Raw genomic sequence first — 8,505 nt, forward strand, 5'->3', positions numbered from 1 at the left:
TGTCCATCACCAAGTCCCGGAGCTTGTTCAAACTCGTGTCCATCGAGTCCGTGATGCCATCCAACCATCTCATCCTCTGTCGTCCCTGTCTCTCCCCACCTTCAATCTTTCCCAGCATCAGGGTCTTTATTATTTATTTGTGTATTATTCTTTATCATGGCTGAGTAGTATTCTGGTGTCTATATGGACCACAACTTCGTTATCCCTCCCCCTGTCCATGGACATCTAGATTGCTTCCATGTCCTGGCTATTGTAAACAGTGCTGCAATGAACATTGGGGTGCGTGTATCTTTGTGAATTGCTCTGGATACATGCCCAGGAGTGGCGGTGGCTGGATCATGTCATAGTTCTGTGTTTAGTCTTTTAATGAATCTCAGCAACGCTCTCCATAGTGGCTACACCAGTTTACATTCCCACCGACAGTGTGGGAAGGTTCCTTTCTCTCTCCACACCCTCTCCAGCGTTTATTGTTCGCAGACTTGCCGATGGGGGCCGTACTGAGCTACGTGAGGTGGTATCTCGTGGTAGCTTTGATTTGCATTTCTTTGATAATGAGTGATATTGGGCACCGTTTCATGTGCTTTTTTGGCCACGTGTCTGTCTTCTTGGAGAACTGTGTATTATTTAGATCTGTGTCTCTTTAGATCTTCTGACCCGGCCCTGATTTCTGACCCATGGCAACCATGAGATAATAAATGACTAGCACTTAGAGCTTCTCAATTTGTTGTAATTTGATCCAGGAGAGAGGAAAAAAAAAAAATACTCAGTGGGCTTCCTGAAACTTGTCACCTAATTTTTTTTTTATTTCATTCACCTTATTGGTATTAAAGAACACATAATATGGTAGACGTATTGCAGACACATTGGCCCAAAAGTTAACATAGTAATGAATCCACGTGAGACACTCCCATTCTTTTCCAATCGTCTACCCTCCTAATCTTAACCGTGGCTACATTTTTTGAGAGCCTGCTCTGCTATGTAGCTTTTGCTTTGTCACCTAGCATTCAAGAAGCAGTTGACCACATTCTAGCTCCATCCATCATCTCCAAAATAGAGGTCACCTTGTCTTGGTCTCCATAAATGTTTATAGACCAAACCCATGGGACGTGTGTCTTCTTAGAAGCATCTCATGCTGGGTATATGGACCACACCTTCTTTATCCATTCGTCAGTTGACTCTGTTGTTGCTGCTGTTTTTCAGTAGCTCAGTCATGTGCGACCCCAACTCTTTGCGACCCCATGGACCACAGCACGCCAGGCTTCCCTGTCCATCACCATCTCCCAGAGCTTGCTCAAACTCATGTCCTTTGAGTCAGTGATGCCATCCAGCCATCTCTTCCTCTGTCGTCCCCTTCTCCTCCTGCCTTGAATCTTTCCCAGCATCAGGGTCTTTTCCAATGAGTCGGCTCTTCTCATCGGGTGGCAACAGTATTGCGGCTTCAGAGTCAGTCCCTCTGGTAGATATTCAGGGTTGATTTCCTTTAGGATGACTGGTGGGATCTCCTTGCAGTTCAAAGGGACTCCAACAGTCTTCTCCAGGACCACAGTTGCAAGGCATCAGTTCTGCAGCGCCCAGCCTTCTTTATGGTCCAGCTCTCACATCCATACAGCTGACTTTGTGTTCTCCCCAATACAGCTGACTTTGTGATCTCCCCGTTTGGTCATCTTGTGCGTGCGTGCTCAGAGCATGTTCAATTGACTTGCTCTGGAACTCTGATCCCTCTACTCTGTGTCTAAGTCAAGAGGTCCATTCTCGTGCATTTTAAAAAACTGAAGTACAGTTGATGTACAAGTTTTTGTAACTTTCCGTTTACAGCAAAGTGATTCAATTATACGTTTATACATTTTTTCAGATTCTTTCCTAGTATGGGTTATTATAAGATATTGATATGGTTTCTGTGCTATAACAGTAGCTCCTTGTTGCTTATTTTATATATAGCAGCGTGTGTGAGTGTCTGTGTGTGTATGTTATTCCCGAATCCCTTGTTCATCCCCTTACCCCTTTGGTAAGCATCTGTGGTGGTTGTTATTTACTTGCTCAGGTGTGCCTGAGTGCTCAGTTGCTAAGTCGTGTCTGACTCTTTGCAACCCCATGGACTATAGCCCACCAAGCTCCTCCGTCCATGGGATTTCCCAGGCAAGCATACTGTGGACTGGGCTGCCATTTCCTCCTCCAAGGAAATGCCAATCATAACTTTGTAACCTTGTAAGTTACCTTATAAGTAACCCATAAGTTTGTGATTCTTGGTAACTGTAAATTCGTCTTCTATGTCTATGGGTCTATTCTCTGTTTAGTGAGTACGACCATTTGTATCATACTTTACATTCCACGTAAAACTGATTGCATATAATGTTTGTCTTTGTCCGACTTGCTTCACTCGGTATGACTTCTCTATGTCCATCCGTGTTGCTGCACATGGCATTATTTTATCCTTCTTTATGGCTGAGTAATAATCCACGGTATATGTGTATCACATCTTCTTTATCCGTTCTTCTCCCATGGACACTTGGGTTGCACTCATGTGTTGATGGTTGTGTCTACTCTATGCTCTAAGTCCCATCTCTATATCAGTTCGTTTCTCATTTATCACATGCACTGGCCTCTCTCCGAAGCCCCTCTAGTTTCCTAAAAATCAGTTGGCTCTGTGGTGTCCCCATTTGGTGCGGGCTCAGTTGCGTCTGACTCTTCACAACCCCTCGGACTGTCACCGGCCAGATCTTCTAGTCTTCTGAGAAGATCTCGGATGCACCAAGCTCCAGACAGAAAGCTTCGATTGTTTTTCTCCCCAGGGAGAAGGAGAAGGGAGGGAAGGAAGAAGGGAACAGAAGCAGGCAATGGAGAAGCAGATGACGGAGAGACAGAGGGAAGCAGAGAAGACAGGCAGAGATGTGAGAACAGGACCCACATCAGGTTCGTGACTGATCCATGCTTTCAGCCTTACCCGAGTCCACATTCTCCCGCACAGACTTCGCAGCCGGCTCAGGCGATACAACTGACCTCTTTCGAAGCCTTGATGTTCTCATTGTCTTCCTGCTTTGAACGCCCATCGTCTCCCTAGCTGTAACTAACACCTAGAGGCACATTCTTCCCTAATTCCCCAGCTTCCCCAAGGTTCACATTTCCCGAAGTCTCTCAGGTGGTTTCCGACCAGCTTGCGCCTGCAGCCTCTCCATTCCTGCAGGTCGCAGGATAGATGAACCAGCCCAGTCCCCAATTCCAGCTCCTCCTCCCTAAGTCCCACTTCTAACAGCTCCATCACGTTTACCCTCAGGGTTGAAATCCTTTGGGCTGATGGTGGCAAGCCCGTCTTGCACACTGCTTTCTTTCATTGCGTCTTCAGCCGGAGAACAGTTTCCTCACCAAAGCTGCATCCATTTCTTCCCTCGAATTGTTGCATTTCCCTGGCTATTACTGTGTTCTTCGTGACTTTCTCCAGTTGAGTTCAGTCACTCTGTCATGTCTGACTCTTTGTGACCCCATGGACTGCAGCACGCAGGCCTCCCTGTCCATCACCAACTCCCAGAGTTCACTCAGACTCATGTCCATCAAGTTGGTGACGCCATCCAACCATCTCATCCTCTGTCGTCCCCTTCTCCTCCCGCCTTCAATCTTTCCCAGCATCCCTTCGCATCAGGTGGCCACAGTATTGGAGTTTCAGCTTCAACACCAGTCCTTCCAGTGAACACCCAGGACTGATTTCCTTTAGGATGGACTGGTTGGATCTCCTTGCCGTCCAAGGGACTCTCAAGAGTCTTCTCCAGCGTCACAGTTCACCACATCTGGCTTATCCTTTACTGAATATTTCGTGTTTCCACTGAATTTTTATTCTCTCAGGGGACCCAGTGTATGAATTTTGCTATTTCTCATGGTCTCTGGAACATTGGGGAGTCTTACTCAATATCTGTTAACTGAGTAAAAGAGAGAACGAACCGTATCATGTCTTACCCACGTAAGTCGAACTTCTCTACCAGGCTTAGTAAACTTCACCATGGGATGGGTTGTCATTTTCAAGGTTAGTTTTTGTCTTCAAGATAATAGCAGTAGCTGTGTAAGTCAGACTCTGCAGAAGCATCATCTGTGTCTTTATTTTTTATTTTTTAATCGTTTCTACTGCTTCTCTAAGGAGTTTGAAATTCCCGTGTCAGGTTGCAAATGAAAAATTGAGTCCTTGCTTTTCGGTTTAGAGGATCTCAACAGGTGTCTTCGATTGACTCTGTGTAAATGTGGTCTTTTGCTATTCTGATGCTTTGGGCTGGCAGTTCCTTTTTCATTTGCCTGTGTCTGCTTAGGGAGCCTGCATTCGCTAAGAAAGATGTATTGTAACCATGTCCTTCCCTTCCCCAAAACCTGAACTTTTTTTTTTTTTTTTTTTTTCTTTTTACCTAGAGAATGAAAATCAAGATCTTTGAACCTGCTACCTCAGGTCTTTTGTGGCTAGGTAAAAGTGTCGCTTTCATTATTTTTAATTCCTCCGCTACTCCTTCATATCTGTGTTTTCAAATGCATTTTTGAAATGAAGAATTGAAACAGGATCTGAGGGGGAGAAATGACTTTCCTAAAGTTTCTGAGCAATTTAGAATGGGCACGATGGGGGAAAGAGAGGGTGGGTTGAACTGAGAGAGCAGCCCTGACGTATATACTTGAGCATGAGTAAAACAGACAGCGAGTGCAAAGCTGCTGTATATCACAGGGAGCTCAGCGCAGGGCTCTGTGAGGACCTAGAGGGGTGGGTGGAGGGTGGATAGGGAGGTTCACAAGGGAGGGGACATATGTATACGTATGGCTGATTTACACTGTTATCCAGCAGAAACCAACACAGCATCATAAAGCTATTATCCTCCAATTTTTAAAAAAAAATGAGGTCAAGAACCAAAATGAAGTTATGACGTTAGTTTCATAGTTGTGTCGGAAAATGGAAACAGAGGATTACGACAGTATGAAAAAATCAGACCTTCCAAATAATTGTACACTTTGTGTCCTTCATAATAAGCTTGTATCATGAAAACAAGTCAAAATTCCATTATCTTTGTCATTGAGGCAAGTGCACATTCATGCATCTGCCTTTGCAGCTCGCCAGGCTTCCCTGTCCGTCACCAACTCCCAGAGTTGACTCAAACTCATGTCTGCTGAGTCGGTGATGCCATCCAACCGTCTCATCCTCTGTCGTCCCCTTCTCCTCCTGCCCTCAATCTTTCCCCGCATCAGGGTCTTTTCCAGTGAGTCAGTTCTTCGCATCAGGTGGCCAAAGGATTGGAGTTTCAGCTTCAGCGTCAGTCCTTCCACTGAATATTCAGGACTGATTTCCTTTATGTTGAACTGGTTAGATCTCCTTGCTGTCCAAGACTGAGCGAGTAAACACACATAAAAGACAGGTGTTACTGTCTCACAGTTCTGGAGGCTGGACGTCTGAGACCCTGGCAAAGACAGATTCACTGTGAACATCTTGCTGGTTTGTAGATGGTGTCTTCAGGCTGGTCCTCCCTTGGAGGAAAGCAATCCCCTTCGTGGAGACTACACTCTCATCACCGCCTCACTTCCTGATAACATTACCCTGGGGGAAGAGACAAAAGCATCCTGTCTTTCTCCATATTTATACAGATGGATCAATAAATAGACACAGTATAATGGAGCAATAAATAGACCCAGTATTGGTGGTTTAGTCACCAAGTTGTGTCCAACTCTTGCGACCCCATGGACTGAAGCCCGCTAGGCTCTTCTGTCCATGGGATGCTCCAAGCAAGAATGGTACCATTTCCTGCTCCAAGACATAGTGTGAGGTTAAGAATATTCCTAACATAATTTTGAAACTACTCCTGTGTGTATTTCTCATTCATTGACGCCCCTTGTGCTCTTAACACACTTTTTTTTTAGCTCTTAACACACTTTTTTTTAAATTGTTTTTGTTTTTTTTTTTAATCAAAGTCTTCATTGAACTTGTTACAATATTGCTTCTGGGTTTTTTTCTTTTTGGCCACAGAGCATGGAGGAATCTTACCTCCCTGACCCAGGCATCGAACCTGCACCCTCTGCATTGGAAGCTGAAGTCTTAACCACCGGGAAGTCCCTACGTTGTCTTATTTTTTGTCTCACATGTGTATATGACAATTTAAAATAAAGTAATAAATAACATGTATTATTTATTATCAACCTACCTAATCCAGTTGTTTGCTCTGTATTATATAGTACAGTATGTATGAAATATATCATTTTTGAGTATAATAAACATGGAGAATGATATATATATGTTTTTCTTTTATCCAAACAAGATGCATTTCTTGTGTATGCACTACTTAGGGAGTTTCCATACTTGAATAGGCAAATACCCAAGGTCTCTGGACCCGCTGTGTTCATGCACACAACAATAAAGAAGAAGAAAACTGGAAATGAGACTGTGTAAGCTCAAGGTCAGCACTGTGCAGTGGATAAAAAGGATGACGAGAGACACACTTGGACAGAACGTGTTCTATGCAGAGTCCTTGGTGAACCAACCCACTCTCACCCCACGACAGCTAATGGTGTAGCTCCCGGGCAAGTTCAAGGACCATTGGCATCTGTCTTCAGCCTTGAACATTTGAGCCAGGAATGCAAATTTCACAAATCCCTGCTGCTGCTGCTGCTGCTAACTCACTTCAGTCGAATCCGACTCTGTGCGACTCCATGGACTGCAGCCTACCAGGCTCCTCCGTCCATGGGACTTTCCAGGCAAGAGTACTGGAGTGGGGTGCCATTGCCTTCTCCGTCACAAATCCCTCGAAGAGAGGGGGAAAAAGCCATCAAGTCATATCCGCTACTCATTGATAACCCCAAATAAGTTTTTATTCTCTCATCTTATATATATGTATATATCAGTGAATTCAGAGAAACCACTACCTATTGCCTAACTGTTAAAAAGAAAATGTCACCATAACTTGCAGAGGGGAGGAGGGGGAAATATCATATTCAGGGAAAATGTATGCAAGGAAACTTGAAGCAGCCCATTGTTCTAAAGCATTCAAGAGACAAACACACTCATCCATTTCTTGGGGTACAAGGAGAGATGGGGAGTGGGGAACCCCACAAAACGCAGCCTTCCCTGTCAGCCAGAGACGAGGCCACGAACAGTCAGAAATCAATTTAGCCGGACGGCTCCAGCTCTGAAGCTGAAAATGACAAGTTACCATCCGCATTTCCATGTCAGCCCTGACACGGCGGAGACCGTGAATCACGGGGCTTTGGGCTTCGATCAGGCCTGTGTGAATGACCACCCGTGAGCTCCCTGCAGGGAGAGAAAGGTTATGGGGTTTGGAGCAGCAGCGTGTGCAGGCAGGAACAGTGGGGAAGGGTGTTTCTACAAATCAGAAGGCAGACTTGCCGCTCACTCTCTGTAGATTTAAATGGGGGCGTTTTCTCCCCAGAGACATTGGGCTCCCCTGGTAGCTCTGATGGTAAAGAATCTGCCTGCAATGCATGAAACCCAGGTTTGATGCCTGGGCCGGGAAGGTCCCCTGGAGAAGGTAATGGCAACCCATTCCAGTATTCTTGCCTGGAGAATCCCACGGACAAGGTGGTTACAGCCCATGGGGTCGCAAAGAGTCGAACAAAACAGACCGACTAACGTTTCCTCATTAGATAACAAACCTACCCATCTCTCCAGGGCAACTGACAGGTCCCAAGTTTATTAAAGAGCATTAATGATAGAATTCCTTCTGAAAAAGAAAAATGATGTAGACAACCTCCCTGGGTTTTCTTTTTCCTTACTTTTATGATTCTTACTTTAAAAGTCATTTTGAAGACATCCCCTTAGGTAAAATAGGATGTTCTTTATTTTTTATTACAAGCAAAAGAATCAACTTTAAATTCACTTCTCGAGAGGTTTCCTGGCTCCTATAAAGATGATAATAGAGCCAATAAAATTTAACTGACTTCTAGAAAATCTTCTGGCAGGAATCTCATTTGAGACGGTCTTCAACTTTTAATGGCATTTTTTTCTTCCCACCTTAATCATACATTCGGGTCCCTCTTGACAAGCCTGTGATTTATACCTGTGGCTCGAAACAGTATCACAAATACTATACAATGACCTTTATTTTGAGTATGAAACCTAAAACCTGACATGAAACTTGGGATTTTATTTGGATTTTTTTTTAAAGCTAAATTGTAACATAATGAATTGATTGTACATTTTCACATGATAAACTTACTCCAAAATTTTATTACAATTGCAGAAGTAGTTTATAATCCTTTTGCCATAGGAAAATTCTGTTGGTGGAATTTTCCACGCTGGTGCCGGAGAATGTTTATTTATAGTATTTCATGCTTAGTTGCTCAGTAACATCTGACTCTTTGCAATGCCACGGACTGTATCCCGCCAGGCTCCTCTGTCCATGGGATTCTCCAGGCAAGGATACTGGAGTGGGTTGCCACTTCCTCCTGCAGGGGATATTCCAGACCCCAGGATGGAACCCGTGTCTCCTGTGTCTCCTGCATAGACAGGCAAATACTCTGCCACTGAGCCACAAGGAAAGC

At 44.5% G+C, this 8,505-nt stretch overlaps 1 long non-coding RNA gene across 1 annotated transcript in view; it reads left to right on the forward strand.

The window, feature by feature from the left end:
- The window catches only part of LOC120882403, a 67,804-nt gene extending 61,570 nt beyond the window's left edge, over positions 1 to 6,234 (forward strand). Inside the window, exons 2-3 of the long non-coding RNA XR_005725500.1 lie at positions 2,819 to 2,910; positions 5,978 to 6,234. This is a non-coding gene — a long non-coding RNA (uncharacterized LOC120882403). The remainder of the gene's footprint in view (positions 1 to 2,818; positions 2,911 to 5,977) is intronic.
- The last annotated feature ends 2,271 nt before the right edge of the window (positions 6,235 to 8,505 follow it).

The sequence above is a fragment of the Oryx dammah genome, unplaced genomic scaffold (genome assembly GCF_014754425.2).
Source record: "Oryx dammah isolate SB20612 unplaced genomic scaffold, SCBI_Odam_1.1 HiC_scaffold_23, whole genome shotgun sequence".
In the NCBI taxonomy this organism is placed as follows: Eukaryota; Metazoa; Chordata; class Mammalia; order Artiodactyla; family Bovidae; genus Oryx; species Oryx dammah.